This window comes from Desmodus rotundus, chromosome 3 (assembly GCF_022682495.2).
Source record: "Desmodus rotundus isolate HL8 chromosome 3, HLdesRot8A.1, whole genome shotgun sequence".
Taxonomy (NCBI): Eukaryota; Metazoa; Chordata; class Mammalia; order Chiroptera; family Phyllostomidae; genus Desmodus; species Desmodus rotundus.
The window spans coordinates 196,141,982-196,169,584 of NC_071389.1; the positions used below are offsets into that span (position 1 = coordinate 196,141,982).

Sequence of the window (27,603 nt, forward strand, 5' to 3'; positions counted from 1 at the left end):
TCTGTGTTACTTCTAATAACTGCATGTGAACCTATAGTTATCTCAAAATAAAAAGTTTTTAAAAGAAAAAATTGAATAAAGCAGGTCTCCCTTGGAACTCTTGGTTTTTAGTATTTTCCTTTTTTCTGGATGTTTCCTCAGTAATAATTTTCTACCGAAATAACTTGTTTTGATTAAATTTGACTCATTACTAAAGAATATTTAGCTTTTTCCCCCCGTATATTTATTTTTATTGTATTTTTTCTAGCTGTTTTATCAATTCTAAATTACATATTTTTTTCTTCATCTTTTAACATCTTTGAAAAAGAATGCATCTTACAATCATGGAGACTTGGCATTGAGTCAGTTTAATTGGCTGTAGTTTTTCTTCATGGCACCTAAAATATTAGTGTGTCTTACAATCACTGTTGCCCTAGATTTGATACATTTGATTAGGGAGTGGGTCATTGGGCCATGTTGGAAAAGAACAGTGACTGTGAAAGTTTGACACATTTGTGTATCTTTGTGTGTGTGAGATATTTATCAGTTATTAAGTGTTTGTTTCTTTGCTCCAAGCCCACCGTTCTATACTGTTTTGTGGTGTTGAAGCTGGGATTCTACCAACCACATTTTTGGTTGCCACCTGCCTCTTTGTGAGGCAGTGCCAACAGGGGGTGTGAGCGGGTGACTGCAGGGCCAGGGAAGGAAGAAGGAACTTACTTCTTGCCTGTCTGCTCCCTCTTCCCATGAGAGTAACTTGAGCAGTACTTCTTTGCCACAGCAGATGAATCTGTTTTCCAATATTTGCAAGACCAGCTTCATTACACCCCTTAAGCATTGGTACTTGACCAAGCCCCCTGCTCAGAGGCCCGTGGCCTCTCTCTTTCGATTGTTCCCTAGCCCTAGAGCAGCTGCTGCCTCTGCAATACATTAGTGTGTTCTCTCTCTTTGCTTTTCAGAGACTAGTTAGTAACTTTATTACCTAGTTAAGAATTCTTTATATTGAAATCTCTCTGTTGCCATAATGAGTGTGGTCTGTTTCCTGCATTGACCTTGACTGATACCAGTCAAGTCAGCAGAACCAGCAGTATGTGTGTGCATGGACTGCTTCATCTGAGCTTCTTTCACACATGCTCTGTTCTCTGCAGCCAGTGACCTTTCTGAAATAGAAATCTGATGTTCTTCCTACTTAAACCCATGGTGGGGCGCATTCTTCATGGGGCCTGCAGGGCCATGGGTGGGCTGACCCCATCTGCTATCCCAGTCTCATCTCTTAACTTTACTTCCTTGTTCTCTGATCTGGCCACACTGATCTTATTTCAGTTCTTCAACAGCCAGGTTTCTCCCGGCTCAGCCTTTGCCCATGGGGTTCCCTTCTGCTCAGACTACTTCTGCCACCCCCCACACCTGGTTAGCTCTTTCTTCCTTTAGTCTCAGTTTAATTGTAACCTCCTCTAGAACACCCTTCTGGCCTTCCTGGCAGATACCCCCACCACAAGCACTCTCAGTAATTTGTGCCTCTTACAGCACTGATTACAGCCTTAGTGGACATTTATATGAGTTTTTCTCTAATGCATGTCTCTTTCCCCAACTGTACCATTAGCTTCGTAAGGACAGAACTAAGTCAGTGTCTGGATGTTTTCTTGTTTCCTTTCAGTGTCCCCAGTGCTTGGTACATTGTATGTGCTAAATAAATATTTGCTAATTGAACAGTAGGAAGGGACCAGTCAGTGATATCTTGATGACATCAATTCTTACTATAAGCTAAAAATTTTTAGAAAGTCTCTCTTGCTGTATGTTAAATTACTTCAGTAAAAATACTAACAAAAAACAACACCATGAAGGAAAACATTCACTTATTAAAGTGGAAGTTGTAGTATGTTACATTAGCCTTCATATTCAGATGAAAAGAAAGAGTATGAAAACCTGCGTACTCGATGAAGCCTAATTCTTGTAGTAGTTTCTATATTATCAATCCCTCCCTAAATAGAAGACAAATAAGAAGTTATCCTACTTTCTTCTTCGAGTTGCCATTAGTCTCAAATTGGAGATTCTGCTACATGAACCCACAATGTATGGATATTTCCCTTCTAAAACTTTCTCACTTAATCCAGTACAGTGCCTTGTCTTTGATGCCATTGTGCCTTCACCTTCCTTTCCTCTTAAGTTTTCTCAAGTTCTTGGTCACATGGACAAAGCCATAGCTAGTTATACCTTACATATGTCCTTCCCAAAGCCCATTACCACACTGAAAGTTCCTTCCGACCTTGGAAGCATTTCCTTCATTGCTTTTTTCTTCCATCATTGCAATACTAGCATTAACTCTTTTGTAATTAACAATGAAAAAGTAGATACTTGATACTTGTCCCACATGGTAATTCCCAAATTATTCTTTTGTTGAAGCTGGATTTTATTTTCCAAAGCCACTATTAAATGTTAGGGCTAAAAGGAACCTGACATCATCTAGCCCAGTTCCCTCTTGCACATGTGTGAGCCAGAGCAGATAAGTGGCCTGGGCCAGGATTCCACACCCCCTGGCTTGTGTGTTCAGTGTCAGTGAGGGCTGCAAACCTGCTGTGTGAGGGCAGTGTCAGGAAAGGGTTCAAGGTGTGACTGTAATTTCTTTCTAGGCTGGTCCTCTAGAACTGACACATCCTTATCAGCATTGCTTCTAAAAAGCAGACTGCAGATACTGAGAAAAGGCCCTAGCACTGGTACATTTTGAAAGAAGAGGTCCCAGACTGTTTGAGCCAAGAAAATATGACATATAGTATAGTCATATTGGGATAATTGCTTTAAAGGGGACAACATTTAATTGTCTTAGTAAATCTTTATATGATTTGTTAAAATCTCAGGCTTATTTCTTTACAATATAGTTTATAAAGTGATGGCTACTATTTTCAGCATGCTTGTAACGTTCTTAGAGGCGGTGACCTACTTTAATAATACTAGAAATAATTTTTAAAATTCTATTGCATAGCACCCTATTGATTATGAAATGATAGTGAGGACTAGGACTTCTGAGCAGGGAGGGCAAAACTTATGGGAAAGCTGGTACAGTTGGACAGACATCATCTTTATTTCTTTGTTTTAACAAGCGTGTATTGAGTGTCTTTCTTGGACTAAGCTTGGGTGGCGCAGAGAGAAGGCAGAAGGTGACAGTGGGTTCTGGTAACAGGAGGTGAGGGTTTGTACAGGGAGGTGTGGTAGAGGAGATGGGGATGTAAGTTGAGGCCACAGACATGGTGGACTTGAAGAGCCAGGTTCAGAACTGGAGGCTTGATCGTGATGGGTAGGGTGAATTCATTTTCCAAACCAGGACTACCTTTTGAGCAACAGGTAGAAACCGGACTTACTAAACATTCTGGAAAGAGGGATAGATGACATCATATACACCCACAGAAGAGTTAAATCTCTATTAGAAGCAGTTATTTGATGAAAAGTCAAATGAACCTTTATTGTTACAGTTACCCCATTGTGTAGAGATTGTTTGTTTACCAATTCCTTTCTCTGGGAGACCAAACTGAGCCCCTTGAAGTTGGGACCTATGTCTGTTCACCTCTGTATCCCCAGAACTAGGATAATACCTGACCTTTTAGTAGGTGGATAATGAATATTTGCTTAGGGAAAATGAATATGTACTCTGGGCTTTCAGGAGTCCTGGACCTAGCAGGAACACTGAAGGAGGTGAGATTTCAGTGAGGAAACTTCAGCTGGATGGAAGCAATATAAGAAGAAGCAAGAAAGTCATTTCTGGAGATGGGGGAGTAACCAAGGAAAGGTCCAGGCCTGAGAATGTGGACAGGAGGAGACCCAACAGGAACCCAGAGGTTCTTGGTTCTCTTACTGCCATGGGAGGAAAGGAAAAGCCCTAGACATGATGACAGGTGCCACCCCCTTTTGTATAGTTTAGGAATTCCCCATGGACCCCCTTACTCTCCAGCTAGCACCTACTCTTCTGTCATCTACCCTGTACTTTGGTTTATACTCAATAATTGGTTCCCACCCTGTGCCTTTTAAACTGGGTCTTTCCTCTCCCTAGATAACTCTTTTCCACACGTGGCTTTTTCTCAACTCAGATGTTACCTGCTCAGAAGCCTTCCCTCTCACTTTATCCAAAAGAAACCATTCTCTGCCCTTCTCATACTCTGCCCCATTATCCTATCTAGTTTATTTTCTTCATAGTATGATCACTACTAAAGTCATACTGTTCATTAGTCTGCTGGGTCAATGCCTGTTTTCTCTCACTGGAAAACACCTTTTCTTTTTCTCCTCTATCCTGAGTACTCAGAACAAGGTATGGCCTGTAGGGGGCACTAAGTGAACACATGGGGGGGGATAGATTTTATTACAGAGGGAGACTCTTTGCTTTAAACAAATCATTTGTAAACTTAGGAACTTTATTAGGAACAAATGAGGCAGCTCACAACTGATCTCATTGAGAACTCTTGCTATACAGTAAGTGAGGGGTAGAGCTTTCATCTGGGAGCATTTCAGTATGTTCTATCTTGAATGCTCTGGCCTTTTGACTCTAAATCTGTACTGGTGGTGTGTTGGTTAGGGATGTATAGTAGTGAGTCCTTGTTTTTTGGTCTTTCTTTACTTTTCTTTCTTTTTTTTTAATATATCCTTACCAGAGTACATTTTTTTCATTTCTTTTGAGAGAGAGAGAAACATTGATTGGTTGCCTTCTGGTACACGCCCTAAACAGGAATCAAACCCACAACCTGGGTATGTGCCCTGATGGGAAATCAAACCTGGGACCTTTCGGTCTATGGGACTCCACCAACTGAGCCACTCCAGCCAGGGCAGGAATCCTTGTTGAAGGATCCCCAAACTCTTGATGGCCATGGACAGTCCACAGTGGTCCTGGAACCAAAGCCAGGATCCTGAGTGTGACCAGGAGCTAGAGCAGGAGGTGTACACAGGTGCGTTTTCCTCTCCCTTTGAGGGAGGGGTAGAGGTTTGAGTCCCCTCCACTCCCCACCTACTGAGGAGCCTTTGTCATTGTCAGTCTTAGGGTGACTTAGAAGAGGGAGAAAGGGAAGGACTGTTTGTATCTCCCTTGCGGGAGGCAGTACATAGTTTTGTATGTGTGCATACTATTGTACAAGTGTTTGCTTAAGTCATTTTATCTTCTTGGAATTATTTTTTTAACTTTTGGTTAGCATCTTTATGGTTTAGTTTGGTACTCAGTGTTTTATATCCCTTCTCCTTTTATCTTTTTTTTTTAAGCAAAAGATGCATATATAATTGGCAAGCTTAACTATAGAAACCCCAAATGGTCCAGAAGAATTGGCAGGCACGTGAATGAGCTTACTTTCTTCATCTTCCTTTCCCTTTTAAAGCCTTTGTTTTAAGGAAAAGGAAATTGGTATGTTTGGAAAGTAGTTGTTAGCTTTTCAAGACTGGACTTGTTGGTCTAATTTGGTAAGGGCCCTGAGTGTGTCAAATAAAATGAATGAAAAGATAAAGCCAGAGCAGGTGTGTAGGAGGAAGCAAACAACTGTAAATTTTAACCCCATAGCTGTACCCAATACGCTGTTAGTGAAGAGGCTTTCTGCTTCCAGGCAACTCTAGGTTTCCTGAAAAACCTAGAGTGGCACACTCTAGGCAGCACACTTCTGAGGTATCCCATCTCCTGCTCTTCCCACCTCACTCCCAGCCCCAGTTGGGTTCTTGATACCGAAGCATTATTCTATATTGTACTTGGACACTTAGGCCAGATCACCATGCAGAGGATTCCAGTTCTTCCACCATTCCCTGTGACAGAGTGTGGCACATAGTTTCCTTTTTGTCAGAGCAACTGAGACAGGTCTCCAATGTCTAGCTGATGTTTTAGGAATAATGTTCCTACACCAGTTGACCACTCAGGAAATAGATAAGTGCAGATTTGCTTAGTCGTTTGTTTTCTCTTAGAGGTAGTACAATTAGGTGAAAATTGGTGGCTACCTTCATACTCCCTTTATTAACTCCTTCTGTCTTCCTCCTGTTGCTCCTTGCTCCAGGTTCCCACTGGACACTCTGCCTAACATGTCCTTATTGTAGGTGTCCCATGTATTTGAATTAGACAGTTGTTTGGTGAGCATGGAATCCATATAAGTGGTGATTTAATGGAAAGATTTTAGTGGCCAGTTCCCCGAAGTTAAGGTATCCTGGCCTATCCATCTCTTTTTTTATTTTAGGTGTAGCCAGGAGGCAGGATGACTCATACCTAGTAATGGGGCACGGCCCATCCTGGGAGAAGTGGAAACAAAAGTTCATACTCTTTGGAGTCTCCCCTGATCATCTTTCTCATGTGGTATTGTGTCTTCACACCATCTCATAGTACCCTCATGGAGGTAAAAGCAGGGCGTCCGTGAAACCTCTTAGTTGTCCATTTGAGCTTGTTGCTGAGGGAGGGGTTCAGTTTATCATGGCTGACCTGGACAGCCTGCACGTTCATGTTTGGTAGACATAGAGTTCCATCCGTGTACCACTTTACAAAAGGCTGAGGTTTAAATGGGGTGGGGAGATGAACAGGGGGAATTTTTTGGCCATTTGAAGGCCTCAAATGGAACCCAAAGAAAGGAGTGGAATTTGCATTCCAGTTGTGGGGGACACATGGACCAGAGAGGAATAGGGCTTATCTGGGGAATGAAGGGTTCTCACAGAGGAATTGGGCTCCTGTGGCGAGGCCCAACAGTGATTTTTCTTCTGAACTCAGGATAGCATTAGTACCTTGACCCTGCTTCTAGATCCATTTTATATTGTTCAAATAAAATATTATTTTTATTTAAACTTTTTGTTTTAAAATAATTGTAGATTCACATACAGCTGTTAAGAAATAACAGTAGCCCTGGCTGCTATGGCTCAGTGGATTGAAATACAGACTGTGAACCCAAGGTTGCCGTTCGATACCCAGTTAGAGCACATGCCTGGGTTGTGGGCCAGGTCTCCAATTGGCACACGAGAGGCAACCACACATTGATGTTTCTCTCCCTCTCTGTCTCTCCCCCTTCTTCTCTGTCTAAAAATAAATATGTAAAATATTTAAAAGAAAAAAAGAAATAACAGTAAAAAAAGAATAAGGTATTAAGAAGTAATCTGAGGACTTCCGGTCAAAATGGAGGTGTAAGTAGATATACTTTGCCTCCTTGCACAACCACAGAGAGAATTGCAACTAAACCTCAAAACAAATAACACCCAGAACTGTCAAAATCAAACTGTATGGAAGTCTTGACACAAGGATTTAAAGAAGCCACATTCATCCAGACAGGTAGGAAGGGAGGAGAGGCAAGGAGACATGGTGTGGCACAGCAGCGAAACAGGCGGTCCCACATTCATGTGTGGTGGACAAAAATTGGAAGGGATACTTCAGAAGCGAGTGATCCTAGCCCCAGGCCAGACTGCAGCATTTAGGGTTCCAGCACCAAGAAGATAAATCCCCATAACTTCTGGCAATAAACACCAGTGGGGGTTGGGAAGGCGGAAGAAACTGCTGGATTTTCAGGAGACTGCTTAAAGGGCCTGCACAGTCTTAGAATATACACAAACCCACACACTCTGGAGATTCAGCACCAGGGCAACAGCTGGACAGGTGCCAGTCGCATATGGGGAGTGAGTGAAGTGACTGGGAACAGAGTGAGTGCCAGGCAAACCTTCAGAAGGTAAGCAGTGGCACTGTCCCCTCTTGAGCCCTCACCCAACACAAAGCCACAAAGCGGTGAAGTGGGTTGCTCTGCCCTGGCAATTACCTAAGGCTCCACACCACACAATTTACAGGTGCTTTTTCTACAATAAGCCACGTTACTAAGACAGGGAGTCAAAGCAGCTGTACCTGATACACAGAAACAAACACAAAGAGCCTGCCAAATTGAAGAGACAAAGAAATATGGCCCAAATGAAAGAACAGAGCAAAACCCGAGAAAAAAGAACTAAATGAAATGGAGATAACCAACCCATCAGATGCAGAGTTCAAAACCTGAACTCTGGGTGATCAGGATGCTCAAAGAACTCGTTGAGTACAGCAACAACCTAAAGGAAGAAATGATGGTTACATTAAGTGAAGTAAATGAAAATCTACAGGGAACCAACAGTGAAGGGAAGGAAGCATTCCCATCAACAATTTGGAACATAAGGAGGAAATAAGCATTCAACCAGAACAACAAAAAGAAAAAAGAATTCAAAAAACTGAGGATAGTGTAAGAAGCCTCTGGGGCATCTCCAAATATACCAACATCAGAATCCTGGGGATGTCAGAAGAACAGAAAGAGCTAGAAATTGAAAACTTATTTGAAAAAATAATTAAAAAGCCCTGGTTGGTATGGATCAGTGGATTGAGCACTACACAGTGAGTCAAAAGGTCACGGTTCGATTCCCAGTCAGGGCACATGTCTGGGTTGTGGGCCAGGTCCCTGGTAGGGATTGAGTGAGGGGCAACCACACACTGATGTTTCCCTCCTTCTCTTTCTCTCTCCCTTCTCCTCTCTCTAAAAATAAATAAATAAAATCTTAAAAATAAATAAATAATAATAGTAATAATAAAACTTCCTTAACTTGGTGAAGGAAATAGACCTACAAATCCAGGAAGCAGAGAGTCCCAAACAAGTTGGACCCAAAGAGGACCATACCAAGGCACATCATAATTAAAATGCCAAAGTTTAAAAATAAAGAGTCGTTTTTTTAGATTTTATTTATTTATTTTTTGGAGAGAGGGGGAGGGAAACATCGATGTGTGTTGCCTCTTGCACACCCCCAATGGGGAACCTGTCCTGCACCCCAGGCATGTGTCCTAACCAGGAATCAAACCAGCAACCTTTAGGTTCACAGGCCGGCCCTCAATCCACTGAGCTACACCAACCAGGGCAAGAGAGAATCTTAAATGCAGCAAGAGAAAAGCATAGTGTTACCTACAAAGGAGTTCCCATAAGACTGTCAGCTGATTTCTCAAAAGAAACCTTGCAGGCAACAAGGGACTGGCAAAAAGTATTGGAAGTGATGAAAAGCAAGGACCTACACCCTAGATTACTCTGTCCAGCAAAGCTGTCATTTAGAATGGAGGGGCAGATAAAGTGCTTCCCAGACAAGGTAAAGTTCAAGGAGTTCATCATCATCAAGCTATTATTACATGAAATGTTAAAGGGACTTATTTAAGAAAAAGAAGAAGATTAAAACTATGAACATTAAAATTGCAACAAATTCACAACTATCAACAACTGAATCTTAAAAAAAAAAAAAAAGACGACAACAAAAATAAACGTAAGCAAACAACCAGAACAGGAACAGAATCATAGATGTGGAGATCATTTGGAGGGTTATCAGCTGGGGGGATGGGGGGAGGATGGGAGGAAAGATGCAGGGATTAAGAAGCATAATAGGTAGTTACAGAATAGACAGGGGGAGGTTTAGAATAGTACAGGAAATGTAGAAGCCAAAGAACTTACATGCACAAACCATGGACATGAACTATAAGGTGGGGATTGCTGGAGGGAAGGGGGGTATCAGGCAGAGGGGGGCAAAGAGGGGGAAATTTCAGGTAGTGAAACATAAAAAAAAAAAAGTAATAATGTCATGTACACTTTACCGTTTCTCCCAGTGGTAATGTCTTGATGTATCTTTTTAAAAATAGTCATCCTGTCTCTGATGCAGTAATGTTAGTAGTTTATGTTTCCTTCCAGGGAGTCTCTATTCATAGGTAAAAAAAAAAATTACATGTATTGCCTTGGCCGGGTGGCTCAGTTGGTTGGAGCATCATCCCATACACCAAAAGGTTGTGGGTTCAAGGCCCAGTTGGGGCATGTACAGGAGGCATCCGATTGATGTTTCTCTCTCACATCAATGTTTCTCTCTCCCCCCCCCCTTACTCCCTCCCTCCGTCTGTAAAATCAATAAACATTCTTGGGTGAGGAATTTTTTTTAAAAAGAATTACATAGAAGCCTTCTTTTTCTTACACACAGTAGCACAAAGTACACTTTTGGGGGGATCTTGCTTTTTAAATTTAACGATGTATCTTGAGGATCTATCTAATGAAGAGCTTCCTTTTATAATTGCATAGGATTCCCTAGTGTGGATAAGCTATAATTTATTAAACCAGTATCCTAACTGATGGACTCTTTCCAATCTTTTGCCATTACAAACATATTGCAGTGAATTTACTTTACATACATAATTTCCCAGACATGTAATTATTTTCCTGTGATATATTTCTAGAAGTTAGATAGCTGGATCAAAGACTACATAACACTAATTTTGACAGTTAACTGTCAAATTGTCCTTTACAAGAGATTGTATCAGTTTATATTCTCACTAGCAATATAAGAAATGTCTTTTTCCCTGACACCTTTATTAGCACTGTGTTTTTACCAAATTTTGTCTTCAACAGTTTGGTAAATGAAAGATGGTGTCTCAGATTAAAAACTAAAGATAGTTTTTAATATGCTGTTCCCACATAGGGAATGCAATAGCTCATCTTTTCATGTTTTAGAACTCTGTTCCTTTCCTTCACCCGCTTTTCTGTTGGATTGTTGGTCTTTTCCTTATTGATTTGTAGGACCTCTTTATGTATTATGGAACCTAGCTCTTTGTTATATAAATTATTAATGTATTTTCCCCAAAAAATACTTATTTTGTTCCTGGTGGGTTTTATAATAATTGTTTTCAAAGTTTTTTTATATCTATACTTTATACAGATATAGCAATCATTTGTGGGTTCTAAGATCTGTTGTAGTTAGAAAGTCTTTGTTTACTGTGCAATTACAGAAAGAAAAATTAGCCAGTTTCTTTGAATGCTTTAATGGTTTCCTTCCTTCTTTCTTCCCTTTACCTTTAACTCTTTTCTCAGTCTGGAGTTTATTTGTGTGTGGTGCAATGTATGGATTCAATTTTTATATAGAGAGTCATGGAAGGTCTTTTTTGTTGTTGTTAATTTTCATTTATTTATTTTTGAATTCTTGCCCAATGATATGTTTTTTAGAGAGAGGAAGGGGGGGTCAGAGAGACAGAGGGAGAGAGAACACACATGGATGTGAAAGAGAAACACAAATCAGTTGCCTCCTGTATACGCCCCTACCAGGGATCAAACCCGTAACTTTTTGTACAGGATGATGCTCCAACCAACTGAACCACCTGGCCAGGGAGAGTTATAGAGGTTCTTGAGTGCCTTCTCAAGAATGGTCTGTGTCTCATACCTCTTTGATTGCCTGTAGTTCCTTCTCTGGTGCTTTATGCATAATAGGTACTTGATGTGGAAGAGGAGGAGGAGCACAGTGCTGCCAGAAACAGCAGCAGCAAGGCAACCCTAGGTTGAGTATTGTTATCTCTCTTATTGTCTGCAGTCATTACCTCTACTCCACACAGAATTAGTACAACCCCTATTTTATAGATACAGAAACTGACTTAGAGGCCAGGTAATTTGCCCAAGTTCCTACCATTAGTGTCTGGACCCAAGATAAATAGAGTTTGGTCTTAAAATAGTCAAACTTAAAAGGCTGTGTGTTTTCTCTTTACCTGGGTAGAGGGCTCTGCTTGTTGTAATTAACCATGCTTGGAAATGGGACTGTGGGAGGTAGAATCAAAGGAACTGCAAAGTGTTGGAAACTGAGGGTCCTGAAACACAAAGAAATAACGTAAATACCGCACTCATTCATTAAGAGAGTCTCTAGACTCAGATGATACATAGAAAGCAGAATTCTTAACTAGAAGTGGGGTAAAAAGATCTTGATAACCTTGTTTAAGAGAAACTTAAGTATGTTCAGAAAACCATATTTGCACATAGCTGTTACTGAGATTATTAAAGATTACAATGGTAGATCATTCTCTAAAAATTTTCCTCAGGATACCTAAATAAGAATTAGGTACAAAACTGTATTATATAGAGACTTAAATATCATCTTAAATGAAGTTAGGCATCTTATATCTGATCCTGAAGAGTTAAGCATAGGTATATGTTGGCTTAGCTGCTCCCAAAAGGCTGTGTATAATTAATATTTTAAATTTGAAGTCTTTTTCCCACTGGTGTATAATTTTAGTTCATGTAAGATCATGAATTAGCTTTACTTTGTAGTTGGTTACTTATTAACATTAAGCATGCTTATCTTTCAAAAATACATATTTTCCTCAAAGTAATTCATTTATTATCCTTCAACTTACTAAATTTAAATGCTGACTGCTGGCACACAAGAACATGATTTTCCATTTTTACTATTCTGAAAAGAGAGCACAAATTAAAGCCATTGAGAAGTAGGGTATGACTGTCACCTGTGGAATTCTGAATTCAGAGTGGATTTCATTCTCTGCTAATTTTTTTCAATACCAAGATAAGTGTCACAAATAGCACCTTTTCTCAGAGGGTTTCTAGAATTAAAATAACAGGCATAAACTTAATAAAATAGTAGGTAGTGGTGCGGTAGAGTCAGGGAGCTTACTCACTGTCTGCAGTAGTTACTGTGTGACCTCTGAAAGTCCAAACCTCTTCCATTTAATTTCTTACATATAATGCTTTTTTTTTCCCCCTCAAGACACAGATCTAGAAAGGTACTCAAAAAGTATTTTCCTTGATGGGCCACATTACAACAATAACTTTCTGACCTTGCCTGCCTCTTTGTCAACGTGGTATGCATTAGCCCCTAGGTCAGAGGAGAGCCAAATGAATTATTGTTTGAATTATTTTTTTTCCTTAGATTTAAGAAATGCTTTTAAAGATTATTGTACATTGTTCAACCCCTTTCTTACGTGTGCAAGTATAACCTTGCGAGAGAAAATGGTTTGGTCAGTGAGAGAGAAGGATACAGAAAATGAGGGGTAATGTCTCCCAGTTTAGGGCACACACTACCCAACTGCCTTTCCCTGTGTTGGTGGGCAGTAGACCTCCCAGAATCTTCCATATAGGAAGATTCCTTTGGGAGTGCACACACATGGATCTGAAGCTCAGCCCAAGGCTTCCAAAGCAGCCTCTTCAAAGATGAGGCCTTGGTGTGGTTAGATAAGTCCAAAGTACTTGGGGCATTTTGCCTAGCCACTGAGTCACTCCTCAATGTACTTGGATATGTGACGCTTTAGTTGCTTTAAAATGCCTTTTAATGGAGTTTCAGCTTACTGTAATTTTGGTTGAATTGCTAACAATCGTATTGATTTCAAATGTCAGTTGTTATTTTTATTTATTCTTTTAATAATTGTGTCATACCATGCATGGAAGCAGGCAAAGAAGGGGGAGAAGCTACATAAAAAAGAAAGCAGTGCCACTATCTACCGTTAATAAGTTGTCAATTCTTTTAAATAACATGTGCCTCACAACTGTGGATTCTGGTTGGTAAACATTTTCTTTTCTGCTGTAGAACCATATTTTATCACTATTCTGTAGTGATTTCCAAAGCTCTGGTTTAGACCCCTATACCTAATTTCTTGTCACTTTCTGTGCTGTTGTATGCTTAAGGACGAGTGCTTCTCTGGCTTTTGCGGGTCTGCCTGGCCCATAAGGTTTAAACATAGTTTTTAGTGGTTCTAGGATATTAATATTAGAGTATGTGGTATAGCCCTCATGATGATGCTGTTCCTTGGCCTGTTTGGATATTTATAAAACTACTCCTAACTTCAGGCTGTCTTTAGGAGCCTGGCATACTGATTGGAGTGTATGGGAGCGCACTTTCAGTAATAAGATTGGAAATGGTTTTAACAAAGATTTAGTCACCAGCTTTTAGCACAGTAAGACCTAAGGGAGTCCTTTGTGATTGCTGGAGCTTAGTGTAAGGCAAGCAAAACCACAAGAGTGATTGCAAAAATAGATTCGATTCACAGCTACAGCACAAACACGTCACATAGGTGTTCCCAATTGAATGAAACTTAATGAGAAAATCCAGTGAAGATGCTCGTAGTTTATGGGGATCCCCAGAGTATAAGAGCAATGAAATGGAAAGGTAAAAGTCTAAAAATTGAGACATTTGACTTAGTAAGCTTTCTTTTACAGGAGGCTTTTTAAAATGAAACTGTACACTGTAGGAACATTATCCATGCAGAAGCTCCGATTTAAAGATTTACCATCTTAGGAAACAGTGTGCACACCCTGGGTGAAATTTCAACTGATAAAGAGATCTCACTTGTACTGGTGTATCAGTCAGGGCTCTGTCAGGAAAACAGAGGTCATTCTAGGTATTCCATGTAGGAAAGATTTTTTTCCTCTTTTCCTTTTTTTTGTTTTTATTTTAGCCCCTTATTAAGGTATAATAAACTGTATATATCTGAAGTGTTCAGTAGACACTGAATTTTGAACTGTGTATACAAAAGATAATGACTACCCTTGTCCCCTAAAGTCTCTTTGTACCCTTTGGTCAGCTCTCCTTCCCACCTTCCCCAACCCCCAGGTAACCACTGACCTGCTGTATGTCTCTATAGATTATTTTGGGTTTTTTCTAGAATGTTATGTAAATGGAACATAGAGTGTTTTGTATGGCTTCTTTCACTCAGCGTAATTATTTTGAACCTAATCCTTGTTGCGTATATCAGTAGTTCATTCTCTGATTGATGAGCAGTATTTCATTGTATGCTGTACCTCAATTTGTTTAGCCGTTCACCTACAGGTGCACATTTGAGTAGTTTGCAGTTTTCAGCTATTATAAATAAGCCACTATGAATATTCATTTAGAAGTCTTTGTATTGTACATATTCTGTCTTTTCTCTAGGGTAAAATATTTAGGCTTGGAATGGATGGATCATATGGCAGGTGTATGTTTAACTTTAAGAAACTGGATTGAGTTCTTAGTGTTCTTTATACAATATATCTGGACACAAATTCTTTTTTTTTAATTTTTTTAATTTTATTTTTATTCAGTTAACAATTGTGGACACAAATTCTTTATCATATAAGTGATTTGCAAATATTTTCTCCCAGTCTACAGCTCTTTTCATTCTTGTGACAATATCTTTTGAAGAGACATCCTTAATTTTGATGAGTCAAATTTGTCAGTTGTTTTCTTTCATGGATTGCACTTTTTTGGTATTGTATCTAAGAAATAATTTGCCTAACTCAAGGTCACAAGAATTTTCTCCTAGAAGAAAACATGTTATCTTTCCCATTTTTGTCTACTTTTAGGTTTTATATTTAGGTCTGTGATCCATTTTGAGTTAATTTTATATATATATATATATATATATATATATATATATATATAGTACAAGGTACTGATTGAGGTTTTTTGGTTTTGTTGTTACATATGGCTATCCAAGTGTTCCAACACTTGTTGAAAAGACTATCCTTTCTCCACTGAATTGCCTTTGCACCTTTAAAATATATATATTTTAAAAATTTGTGATATATATATATATTTTTTCTTTTTTAAGAGGGGAAAGAGAGAGAAACAAGGACGTGCCAGAGAAACATTCTCATCAGTTGCCTCTTGCACGTCCCCAACTGGAGGACCTGGCAGGCAGGCCAGGCGTGTGCCCTGACTGGGAATTGAACTGGCGACCTCTCAGTTCACAGGCCGGCACTCAATCCACTGAGCCACACCAGGCAGCACTTTTTGCATCTTTTTGGAAAATCAGTTATCTATCCTGTGTTGGTCTCTTTCTGGAATGTATTTATCCCATCGAACTTTTTGTCTACCTTGGTGCCAATAACACACTGTCTTAATTACTGTATCTGTAATAAGTCTGGGTGTCAGGTTGTGTAAGTCCACAATTTTGTTCTTTTTAAAAAGTTGTTGGCTATTCTGGATCCTTACAAATTTTATGTATGTATGTATGTATGTATGTATGTATGTGTTTTTAAGCCACTGAAGTGAAAACCATGTATTTCTCAACAGTAAGGAACGAGACTACAGCTATAATTTTTCTTTTCTTTTTAAGTGTCTACCATCCTCTTCCCCCAACTCAGGTCAAAGTTCATAGTAGCATAACACAAAGTCCTCTCTGTCAGCCAGTGTTCTCTGCTTTGGGGTCAGAGTTCACAGTCAGGTTCAGTCACTCTGGAGAATCATGAGCAGGTGCTCACCTTCCTCCAGCCACAGGTCTCTGGCTTCTTCCTCTAGATAAGCACACAGCTCATCTGCATAGGCAAGTCTTGTCAGAGATGCAGGTGCATGAGTACCTTTGGCTATAGCCATGCTGTAGGTCTGAGTTACTAAGGGGCAGTCGTGAGAGGCGGAGTCTTAAGATTTCATTGGTTGTCTCCACACTGCCATCCAACTTGTGTTGCTTCATTAAGGTGCACTCACTCCCTTCCTGGGGGTCCAGGTACTTACCTGTCGGCAGCTCCCACTAGCAGTCAGGGATCCTTTTGAATTGTGGCTAGAGTGCCAATGTTTTTGTGGGCACAGAAAGGCAGGCAAACTATGGCAAAGGCTCTGCCCTGGTTGAACATTTCTGTTATTTGGGAGGGCAAGTATCTGGTGGAAGCCATGAGCACTTTTCCTAAGTACCTGATCCAGGTGGTGGGCTCGTGAGGTTTTTCCTTCACAGTCTTGAGTTTGAAAATGTGCACAATCTTAGTGTTGCTGGAGGCAGAGAGGAACATGCCGTCCATGCTGAAGGCCAGGGAGCAGATGCTCACATACCTCTTAGCTCCTCTCTGGAACTCAGTTTCTATCCTTCTGGAATGGAAAATACCCTAATCACCAAAGCCAGTGCGGCTAAAGGACTGTCGTGAGCCAGGATCATGTTGGCAGCTCTCAAGTTAATAGTGTCAAAGACCTGTACTTCTTGGATGGTGGCACTGCCAGGGTATGCCAGGTAGCATTTGTCATTGTTGATAGGCAGTACACACAGGACTGCTGGGCTTGGGGTGGGGGGTGGGGGTTCTCCCTGATGTTGTATGTATACAGAGACTCTCCCAGGCACACTATGAGCCTCTGCCTGTTCACCTTCACAGCCAATATCGTGTTGGAGTGGCTGTAATTACAGATCTCCATTGCCGCCTTAAAGTGGCAAACTTTTAGCTTCCTAGGAGCTTTGAGGCTTACAATGGCCACCAGGCTGCTTGAGAACAATCTTTCTACGATGCCCATGTCTTCAGTCAGTGTCAGTGCATTCATAGATGTGTTCCAACTTATCCACAGAAGAAAGGGCGGAAAATTTGTGATTGGGCTTACTACCAACAGCTAGGGACCAGGAATGAGCAAGATGACGGAGACAAGTTGTTCTCTGTGCCTTTTCCACTGGTGTGACGACCTGGTTGAAGTTAGCGAAGAGTGGCTGACTGTTGCCAACCTTTCCACTCTATCTGGCCAGGTTCATGGTGGGTGTACGGCGGGCAGGTGGGCCAGGCAAGGGCTTTATGCACAGAACAGGGATTGTGTGTGCTCAGGGTCGGCACTGGGCCCCACTTGACACCTGGGTCTCCACAGCTTGCTGACCGGAGAATAAGTTGCCACCCCATCCTGTCCCTGCTCTTGTTTATGCTCCAGAGCCTGGATCCTTTTGAATTTTAAAAGGAGCTTGTCGAGTTCTACTGAAAAAGTCCTATTGGGATTTTGCTATAGATTGTTTTGAATCTATACATCAGTTTTGGGAGAATTGACATTTTAACAATATTGAGTCTTCCAATCTATAAATAAAGGTATATCTCTAAACTTATTTAAGTTTTTTAATTTTTCTCTCAGGACATTTTAGAGTTTTTTATGTGTGAGGATTGCACATTTTTTTGTCAGATGTATCCCTAAGTTATTTCATAATTTTGATGCTACTATAAATAAAATTTTTTAAAATTTCCATTTCTGATTGTTGCTAGTACATAGAATTGGTTTTATATGTGATCTTGTATCCTACCACCTTGATAAAGTCACATACTAATTCTGGTAGGTTTTTTTGTAGGACCTGTTGGATTTCTCAACAAGGAAAGACTTTAATGTAGGGGATTACGGGCTCACACAACCATTACAAAATCTAGGGGGGGAATTCAAGGACGTCACTGTTATAGTTGATGAATTAGAGTGCCAGTTGCCCAGAAGAGCAGTGATCTCAGCTGCCTATAGCAGCAGTATGGCTTGAACTCATCTGGGAAGCTACTGTAAAAGTGGGAAGTCCTCCCTACTGATGCCTATGTTATTTGCTTGCAACTGTTTTCAAAGGGTATTGACTTCTTTCTGCTTCCCAAATATCAAGTAGGGCCCTCTCACTGGCAACCTCTAACTTAGAACAGATGGAAAATGGGATTCTGGAAAATGTAGTTTCAAGCCTTTCCCTGCAATGCAGGTAAGACTGTAGGAGGTGGTGATCACAGAGAACATTAATAAGGATATATGTAACATCGTGCACTTGGCTGTGGAGAACTAACTTAGCAGTACTGTGAAAAATACTAAGGTTGGATTGTTGTAACTTAATAAGATGTGACTTCCAAAAACGCAGATTTGCTCTTTGACCATGTCTGCAGTGGTATATTATCTGGGACAAGGAAGGGGCAGGCCCACTCAGTGTGGCACTGCTTTGTCCAATAATTAGATGAGTGCAGACAAACTGGAACTTGTTTAGGGGATTATGACCCCACTGGTGAGGGGGTAGAAAACTAGGTCACATGTGGAATTTTTGGGAATTAAGAGTGCCTCGGGGATGCACAATGTATGACTACAAATATTTAGAAGACTTGTTCTTTGTGGTCTGAAAAGGAAAGCTTGGGACCAGGGGGTGGAAGCTGTAAGGAGATAGTTTCCAAGGCAATATAAAGAGCTTCTTACACAGCTGCCCTACAATTGTATAGAATGCACAAGAATTATGGTTTCAAATTAGATATTCCTCAGGCACCATTGTAACCCTGAAATTCTTTTTAGGGAGCAGTCCCCCAAATTATTGGTTACAACTTTCGCCACATGGAATTTCTGAAAGTGAAAACAAGTTATTTAAAATATATTATCTTACTTTATTTGGCTTGAGTAATTCCAAATAAGCTTATTCCTTGCACGTGCCTCAAAATATGGAAAGTGGGAAAGAGTCAGAGTCTGTGTGTGCAAAAGTCTTATTGCCCTATTTCATTGAGTCTGCAACCAACTCTTTTCTTTTACATGCTTGACATCTCTGACATCTGCATCTGCATGCAGTTGATGGCACCCTTCAACTATTGATGCTTTACATTTGCTGCCGTCCAGATCTTTTTTTTTTTTTCTTTAGCATGCACAGGCTTGGTCCTAATTATTTTTTCCTCAGTTTTAACTTCACTGTTTTAATATCGTAAAATATAAGTACAAAACATTGTACAAGTATACTTTTTACTATATGGAGATAGAATTATACATTTGTGTTTTAACCAGTCTCTGTCACTCACTACTAGCCGCTGTACCAATGGCTTTCCATGGGGATTTTCTATTATTCCTATAAGGTTTTATCATGAATAAAAACAATAACCTCACGAGTCTTTTCAACTGTTGCTGATTTTTACTTATCTTAATATTCCTATTCAGCTGCTTTGGAGAACTACTAAGAAATACATAATCACCTCAGCCAAGAGTTTTGAGTGGGTAATTTTGTTATCTCATTTTGTCTAAAATCTTCCTTATGTTGGCATTGCAAAAACAATGTACACTTGCAGGAGATAAGAAAAAGTGTTGTCTCAGTAGCCCTCTTAACATTTAGGAAGGCAAATGACAATTTCCTGAAAAGTACAGAATATTATAATAAATAGTATTGGCTAAGCAGTAATTCATGAAACTCCATGAGACATAAGACAAGTAGTAACAGAGGATCATAAAGCCCCACATGTAGTAAAGAAAAGCAAGTTGGCAAATTTTCAAACTGACTTTTTCCTACCTTTAAACTAGTTTAACCACATCAAGTGAGACTAATACCAGCTAATAAAGAGAAGGTAAACTGTTAAAGTGTCCAGAATTCAGCCTCTATAGCATACATCAGTTTTCAGCCAACTAAGACTTTTCTTACAACAAACCAAAAAAAGAAGTGATGATGATGATGAAAGTTATATTTACTTTTTTGAAAATGTGGAAAAAATAAAAATATTGCTAATTTCATAAAATATTTGGAACTAATTTTGTTTTTATAAATAAAATGTTTTTATAAACAAAATGGTTTTATAAATAAATAAGATAATTTCCAAATAAAATTATATTTGGAAATGCAAAAAAAATTAAAATACTGCTAATTTCATAAAATATTTGAAACTAACTTGGTTTTTATAAATAAGTAAAATTAAAACTTTAAAAAGGGATAAAACAAAATTTAAGTTTAAAATTTTTTTTAAGTTTTAATTATAATTCATACTGTTAAAAACCATTCAGAGTTATATCAACCTTTAAAGATAAACTTTGGAGTATTTAAATGAACATGTTTGGAAAACTGAACCACTTTATTTTTATTGCCAGCATTATGCCTTTGTTCTTGATAGAATCATCTTTGTTTCTTCTTTTTACATCCTAATTATAAGCCCTGGCCATATGACTTCTTTGGTAGTAAGTTGATCTCGAAGAAAATCAAGGTCTTTCTCAAGAGAATCAAGATTCTTTGTAGCAGTTAATAAATTCTTTTCCAACAATGTGTAAGCTTCATCAATATCATATTCAAGCAATACATTAGCCTCCAATTACAGACAGACTTTATCAGTAGGAGGAACTGAAGCTTTGCAGTACAGGTTATCTGCTAGTAAGAATCTGGTCTCCAGTGAATTGGTGGACTCTCTTTCTTCTGCATGTGTTTTAGAATTTCTGACATCTGCTAGTTTCAGGAATCTGACCTTTCAGCCTTTTTTCTTTTGAGCAAGTCTGAGTTCCATAAACTTACACTTTTGGTACTGTTCATCTACTTTCTTTAGTACTGTACCTGCAGTCTTATTCCCAGGCTACTTCAGGAAGGAGTCTGCATAAGTGGAGCCACTGCCCATTCCCTACAGTCACTTCTCCTAAGCCACAACCATTTTAGTGGCCGCCATCTTGAGGAATAGCTTGTCCCAACTATTCTTAGTGTTATCATTTCAGTGGAATTTCATGCATATTTTTACTACCTTAGTTGTTTAATTGCCTTTCAATATACATATCTTCATAAAGATTGCATTGTAATTTGTCACTAAAACACAGATGGGAATAACAAGGCACAAGCTTGATTTTAATGAGGTTATTTGTCTTTGGATAAATGATAATTCCATATCTGCTTGGAAAGAAACAACCAAATGCATTATACCTGTGCAATTCAAGGTAAGGTCCAGGGATCATCAGTGGCTTGTTAGAAATGGAGAGTTGTAGGTCCCCACCCACACCAACTAAGTAAGAATCTGCATTTTAACAAGATTCCCATTAAAGTTTGAAAGGCATTGCTTCACACAATTTCATATAGGACAACCCATATATAGAAGGAGCTGTGTTAAATTTTCTTCCTGTGAGCCACACAGTGTTAGAATGATTTTTATGCTTCAGTGCTGTTTGGTCTTGTCTATTTAATATCATGTGCAAATTACATTAGCATCCATTAAATACCCTCATTCAGATCGAGCAAATGAAAAACTGTTAAGAACAAGTCCAATACATTTATTTGGAGGTCCCTACTATGTAATTTCCTCTGCCTGAATGGATATATTTCAACGTGCTATCTTTTTCTTAATACATTTTTAATTAAAAACACTCTAAATGGATACTTTAAGCACATTACTTAACTTTTTTCATTTATATTCCTTTTGTTAATTTTCCCCACCCTAAATATGTGTGTGCTATCATGAATACTTAATTGATTATGATTGTTAATGGTTTTGTGTCTAGTTATTTTCTTACTGTTTTATAAATTGCCAAATTACTGATTGTCTTTTAAGGAAATAAATGTCTATAAAAGGCACATACATAAGATGTGCTTTGGAAACCTTATATAAATCTGTGTTGGACAGGGTTCTTAGTATGCACACAGTAGAATTCACTATCACTTGTCCCAGGGGTCTCTTAAGTGGTAGTGCTATCTCCTAGATCCTTGGAACCACACCATGAAACTGGGCACCCCTCGGAGCCTTTTCCTCTTCCTGTACTTTCAGGAAACCACTGTTAACAGGTTTCAGCTCTAGTACCACATCATCTCTGTCATGCTCCCTGAGAGTATGGATGGTCTGTACCCCGTCAGTTCCCTGTTAAAGTCACACACGAGCACAACTTGTTGGTAGAGCATGAAGCGCAACTCAGTTTCTAGTTGTAAGGGAGTCAGGAAATAGACCAGAAGGGGCTTGGTATTGGAGCTGACTGAGCTGGTGCATGTTTCCTGCAAAAAGTCAAATAATAACTCCTATTACTGTTATATCACTGAAATTCTCAACTGAAGAATTACACTGTGAACTATATGGTAATAGAGCATTCTAAATACCCCTGTGGTATCATATTTATCATATACTGTACTTAAGGAAACTTGATTGATAAAACTATAATGATTTGAACATACTAGGTGAAGTGGAGATTCTACAATATTTTTGGAGATGCATTTCTGTGAATATCAGGACCTAAATGATTTCTAAAATTCTTTTGGACTCTTACATGACTTTCACAAACAGCTATTTCAAAAATGTTTAAAGGAAGTCCTTGAAAAAAATTTTAAACAGATGACTAAAAGACTCAATGTTGGGGGCTTTTGTAAAAATTAAAATTCTTAATGAGATAATTACAGATTCATGTGTACTTGTAAGAAATAACACAGAGATTCCATGTGCCCTTTATCCAGTTTCCGCCAATGGTTTCTTCTTTAAGGACTAAAGTATAATACAGTAACCCAGATAAGTTGATACAACTCACTGCCCTGTGTAAAGAACACTTCCTCAGTTTTACTTGTACTTACGTGTGTATGTGTGTTTAGTTCTGTAGTTTTATCACATGCAGGTTCATGTACCTGCCACTACTATTAAGATACAGAATAGTTCCTTTGCCTCAGAGATCAATAGCGTTGACCCTTTTTGTAACCACACCTGTCTCCATCTTACCCCCTGGCAATCCTACTTGTCATTTCAGAATGTCATATAAATGGAATTATACAGTATGTAGTCTTTGAGATTAGCTTTTTCACTTACCATAATTTTCTGAAGATACATCTAAGTTGTTGATGTATCAATGACAGTTCTTCTAGAGTGTTGGTTTACATCTGGCATGTTTCACATGTTGGGTGGATCGGTTGTGTCTGTTCAGGTCTGTCTCCCTCAATTGTGTGGAGTTGGTTATAAACTGGGACTAGAGGCGCCACCACATTTAATGACCACAGAGCACAGGGATAGGTTTTGGTGCTGATAGCCAGTAATCCACACCTTAAAAAAAAGGAAAATTCTCTTTATATCTCAAGGTGTTTTCCTGTCAAGATGAGTCCTGTGTGTTTAGCTGAATTGAGACTCTTACAGTCTTTTCACTCCAGTCAGCATATTGGTGATTAGCACTTTCTTTTTTTTTTTTTTGACATATTTATTGATTATGCAATTACAGTTGTCCCATTTCCGCCCCTTCACTCAACTCCATCCTGCCCACCCCCTCCCTTCCACATTCCCCCCCTATAGTTCGTGTCCATGGGTCATACTTATAAGTTCTTTGGCTTCTACATTTCCTACACTATTCTTACCCTCCCCCTGTCTATTTACCTCCTATCATTTATGCTATTTATTCTCTGTACCTTTCCCCCCTCTCTCCCCCTCCCAATCCCCTATTGATAACCCTCCATGTGATCTCCATTTCTGTGATTCTGCTTCTGTTCTAGTTGTTTGCTTAGTTTTCTTTTGTTTTGGTTTTAGGTGTGGTTGTTAATAACTGTGAGTTTGCTGTCATTTTTACTGTTCATATTTTTTATCTTCTTTTTCTTAGATAAGTCCCTTTAACATTTCATATAATAAGGGCTTGGTGATGATGAACTCCTTTAACTTGACCTTATCTGAGAAGCACTTTATCTGCCCTTTCATTCTAAATGATAGCTTTGCTGCATAGAGTAATCTTGAATGTAGGCCTTTGCCTTTCATGACTTGGAATACTTCTTGCCAGTCCCTTCTTGCCTGTAAGGTCTCTTTTGAGAAATCAGCTGACATTCTTATGGGAACCCCTTTGTAGGTAACTATCGCCTTTTGTCTTGCTGCTTCTAAGATTCTCTCCTTCTGTTTGATCTTGGGTAATGTAATTATGATGTGCCTTGGTGTGGTCCTCCTTGGGTCCAGCTTCTTTGGGACTCTGAGCTTCCTGGACTTCCTGGAAGTCTGTTTCCTTTGCCAGATGAGGGAAGTTCTCCTTCATTATTTGTTCAAATAAGTTTTCAATTTGTTGTTCTTCCTCTTCTTCTGGCACCCCTATAATTCGGATGTTGGAACATTTCAAGATGTCCTGGAGGTTCCTAAGCCTCTCCTCATTTTTCCGAATTCTTGTTTCTTCATTCTTTTCTGGTTGGATGTTTCTTTCTTCCTTCAGGTCCACACCATTGATTTGAGTCCCAGTTTCTTTGTCATCACTATTGGTTCCCTGTACATTTTCCTTTGTTTCTCTTAGCTTAGGCTTCATTTTTTCATCTGATTTTCGAACAGATTCAACCAATTCTGTGAGCATCTTGATAACCAGTGTTTTGAACTGTGCATCCGATAGGTTGGCTATCTCTTCCTCGCTTAGTTGTATTTTTTCTGGACCTTTGAAGTGTTCTGTCATTTGGGCCTTTTTTTTTTTTTTTTTTTTGGTCTTGGCGCATCTGTTACTTTAAGGGGCGGAGCCTTAGCTGTTGGGGGGGGGTAATGCTGGTCGCTGTGCTGTGACACTGTACGTGGGGGAGGAGCTGAGAGGGAGCAATGGCGCCCACTCCACTCTCCACCGGACTCCAACCTTTCACTCCGCTACCCACAATCAAACTGGGCCCCTCTGGTGCTGGTTCCCGAGTGGGTGGGCCTGTGCACACTCTAGGCCCCTGTGGGTCTCTCCAACGACCTCTCCTGTGAGGCTGGGAGTCTCTCCTGCTGCTGCCCCCACCCCTACGGGCGTTTTCAGTCAGAGGTTTGAGGCTTTATTTCCCCCAGCGCTGGAGCCCTGGGTTACACGGTCCGCTCCCCGCCGTTTGTCCTGGTTTATCTGTGCGAGAATGTGGGGCCGAAGGGTCTGCTAGTGGTCAGACTGCCTGCCCCCTTCGTCCCATACTCCGCCAGTCTCAGTCCTCCACGGCCACGCGAGTCCTCTCCGCCCCGGTGCCCGTCTCCGCCCCTCCTACAGGTCTGGATGTGTTTCTTTTTTATCTACTTGGTGTCGGACTTCCTTGCCGTTCGATTTTCTGTCAGTTCTGGTTGTGCAAGGAGGCGCAATGGGTCTACCTACGCCGCCATCTAGGTTCTCGGTGATTAGCACTTTCAATTAAGAAATTGTCAGCCCTCCCTTGACTGATGTTTGAGGCATGATGGGCTTTGACAGCTGAATTCAAGAACTGTTGTTCATGGTTCTAGTTTGTGGAAGGAAGTTGATCTCTTTTCTGGGTTATCACATGCCATGAATTCTCATAGCCAAAGTTCTGGTGCATTCAAAGCACCAAAGACACTGCAAGCTGTCTTCAGAGTAAGAACAGAGGTTCCTGCCCCGAAGCTGTTGTAAGGCAAGATACAGCCATTTAAAAAGTTAAACTAAGGACTCCAGGAAGGCCTTAAAGAAAACTACTGCATGTTTTCTGTTGCTGAGTTCTTGGCCGCCAGCACAGTGCTTGGCACCAACTAGGCACTGGAATGATGAAGGGAGGGAAGGAGAAGGCAGGCTTTTAAGAAATAACGATGCACAGTTCTTTTGGTAGGAGTGAGCACCATTACAAAGTAATAGTGAAAGGTGTGTGAGGGTGTTTACCATGAAGGGAGGTGAGGGAAAGATGGGAGAGTACCACCTTCCCCCTCCAGAAAAAAATTCACACCACGCGCTTTCCATCCAGGAGCCTTGTACTTACTATTTCCCCCGCCTGCATAGCCACTCATTTCCCAGAAAGCTTTCTTCATTTAGGGCTCTACTCAGATATAAACACCTCAGAGAGGCCTTCAGGGGACATTTTATATAAAGTAGCCCACCCTCTTCCCTTGTTCCTTCCCTTTTGATCACTCTGTATTCCCTTTCTCAGCTTTGTTTTCCTTATGGCATTTGTAATGATTTCCTGGAACTGCCTGTTTGTTTTGTCTGTCTTCCTCCCATTTAGAATGTCAACTCCCTGAGGGCAGGGACAGTCTCTCTCACCCACTGTTACATCCCCAATGCATAGGTCAGTGCCTGACAAGTAGTAGTAACTCAGCGTGTTTGTTCAATGATTTAATTAGTTGTTGTGAGGCTTTTCTTTTGAACATATGTCCCAGATTTAATGTACACGAGCCCCTTCAGACTGGCCTCTAAGACCATTTGACATGTCCCATCATTTGTTGAACATTTCCTTGCTTCTTGGCAAACAAGTATTCCAGGCTCATTTTGTACTTTCCTTGCCCGAGCCCCCAGATTAGCTCTTTTTCCAAAGAACTCTGGATTTTTTAGTGAAGGATGGTATTTAGAATCCACAATCTGTGTGCTAGGTATACCATTCATTGGCATTTACTGTTGTTTGTTCCTCAAGCCCGCTCTGTAATAAAGCGTGTATGCGTGCGCGTGGCGGCGGGGGGGTGGGGTAGTCTCCCTATGCACAAGAGGTATGTTCCAGGACCCCCAGTGGATTCCTGAAACCACCGATAGTGCCAAAACCTATATACACTGTTTTTCCTATGCACACCTTTTCACTTAACCAAAGCACTTCAGGGCTTCTCTTTGGCATATTCAAATTGACAGCATCATTACTCTGGTACTTTGGGGCCATTACTAAGTAAAATAAGGGTTACTTGAACACAAGCATTATGATACAAGAACAGTTCCTCTGATTATTGAGGTGACTACTAAGTAACTAACAGGCAAGTAGCTTATAGTATATTAAAAACCATGAGTTCATGCCAATAGATCCAACTACACAGGGTGCATTCTCTCTTTTCATTTTGGTAACTCCTTTTTGTGATAGTGATAAACCTGACTCACTGTCCTTAGTGTATGTATTTATTTACTGATCCATCCCCCTGTCTGTAACCAGTCTTGCATCACCACCACCTGGGTGCCTTCCCTACATGGGCGCCCTCTTCACCATGCTTGGGCTTGACTCAGTGTTGGACTATTTAAAGCTCCCCAAACAGTACTGTTGTGCAGCAAAGATAGAGCACAGCTGAATTAGGAGAAAGACGAATCTGCATTATGTGATCCATTATTAAGTGAATGCAGGTTTTTAAGTCAGGTTTGGTTTGGGAAAATAAATTCTTCCGAAGGACATGACATTTAAAGAGAAGACTCGATTCTACCAACATACACAGTAAAAGACCAGGGTGAAAGCACAGCCTGTCTCCTGGAAAGCTTTGAAAAATATTTGTTTTGGAAGTAAATCTGCTTGTAGTGAACATGAATTTCAGTCCCTTTCTCCGAATTACCTGTTTATGGGGGAAAATATTTGAAAAGGTTAGTTGTTTTTTTAAGAATGTGTCTCATTAAAGAGTTACTGCTGTTTTTCATTGCATTTTTAAAATAAACTTTTAATTTTAGAATGGATGTAGAAAAATGCAACATAATGCTTTGTAAAACATTAAATGTTTAAATAGGAGATATGCATGCTGTGTTTGCTCTTTTCCCATAGTCAGTTGTACTTTAAAATATAAAAACCAAGTTATAGTAACTGGGTTATGAAAAACCCCGTCTTTTTCTTCCACATGCATCTAG

The 27,603-nt window shown here is 39.9% G+C and overlaps 1 protein-coding gene and 2 pseudogenes across 7 annotated transcripts in view; 1 reads left to right on the plus strand and 2 right to left on the minus strand.

Moving 5' to 3' along the window:
* Positions 1 to 27,603, plus strand: part of TNRC6B (trinucleotide repeat containing adaptor 6B) — a 235,796-nt gene that overhangs the window by 141,322 nt on the left and 66,871 nt on the right. The gene's annotated exons all lie outside the window — the stretch shown is intronic.
* Positions 15,167 to 17,185, minus strand: LOC112322082 (WD repeat domain phosphoinositide-interacting protein 2 pseudogene; annotated as a pseudogene).
* Positions 19,901 to 21,999, minus strand: LOC112322083 (prefoldin subunit 3 pseudogene; annotated as a pseudogene).